The sequence below is a fragment of the Tachyglossus aculeatus genome (genome assembly GCF_015852505.1).
Source record: "Tachyglossus aculeatus isolate mTacAcu1 chromosome 12 unlocalized genomic scaffold, mTacAcu1.pri SUPER_6_unloc_2, whole genome shotgun sequence".
NCBI lineage: Eukaryota > Metazoa > Chordata > Mammalia > Monotremata > Tachyglossidae > Tachyglossus > Tachyglossus aculeatus.
In genome coordinates this window covers 14,694,196-14,695,497 of record NW_024044829.1, presented here as the reverse complement: position 1 = coordinate 14,695,497, position 1,302 = coordinate 14,694,196, and positions in this window count along the sequence as shown.

Genomic DNA, 1,302 nt, shown 5'->3' with positions numbered 1-1,302 from the left:
CAATCAGCTCTCTCCACCTTACCTAATTGCACTAATCTACTACAACTCAGTCAGCACAGTCCACTACTCTAGCATCCACCTACTCGCTTGCCTTGATCTCATCTTTCTTACCACCAAACCCTTTCTCACATCCTCCGTCCTTCCTGGAACTCCCCCCCACACCCCCAACTTCCTATGCAACAGACCACTACCCCATCTAAAAAAGCCATATTGATACTAAGAAGCCTTCCCTGACTAACCTCTTGTCCCCAACCTATTCACCCTCCTTTCTACATCACCTCTGCCCTTGAGTCTGTTCTCTTTAAACATTTTTGTTGCTCACCCCACCCTCAGCCCCACAGCACTTATGTACCTGTACTTATTCTCTGCCATTTCCTCTATCTGTGATTTATTTTATGTCTGTCTCCCCAACTAGACTGTAAGTTCATTGTAGGCAGGAATCATGCCGGACCAACTCCACTGTTATTTCCCAGGCTCTTAGTACAGTGTTCCGCATACAGTAAACATACAATAAAGACTTAGACTGTGAGCTTGCTGTTGGGTAGGGACCATCTCTATATGTTGCCAACTTGTACTTCCCAAGCGCTTAGTACAGTGCTCTGCACACAGTAAGCACTCAATAAATACGATTGAATGAATGAGTGAATAAAAATAAGCAATTGCCTAATTTATTGATTGCCTAAGGAGCCATTGCGCTGAAAGAAATGGGGGGATAATGAGACCTGAAACACTGAGCACCACTGACCCTTCCTGGCTCCCAGCATCACACCCTGTTGCAGGTGGTGCTCTGCACCAGGGAATTCTCACCTCAGGCCTTGTATTTGAACTCTAAGATGGCACAGAAATCAGCAGGGTTACTGTCAAGCCCTGCCCTGAGCCTGGGATGGGAGCTGTCCTCTGAGGCATTTTGTAGTAGTCGTAGTCTAAAGGATATTTACTGAGGACCCACTGGAAACAATGCATTGTATTAAGCTCTGGGGAAAGAACAACAGAAACACAAAAAGCCCACAACACAAAGAGCCCACAAAAAGCATACACTGCAATGGAGGAGGGAGGCATAAAAATATTTACCAATAGAGACTACAAAATAAAGAGCTGAATGTTCAGTTGTTTATGCAAATATACCCAAGTGTAGAGGATGGGTACAAATGCATAGAGAAGTAATAGAAGTGGCTATGCTATGCTATGGCTCAGAGTGTAGGTCCCTTGCTGGTGTAGGCCCCATATGAGACCCTGTGGCTACTGTGGTCCCTCAGTGGACCCTGTGTATCCCCAGAACACAAGGCAAACAGGCTTTATATT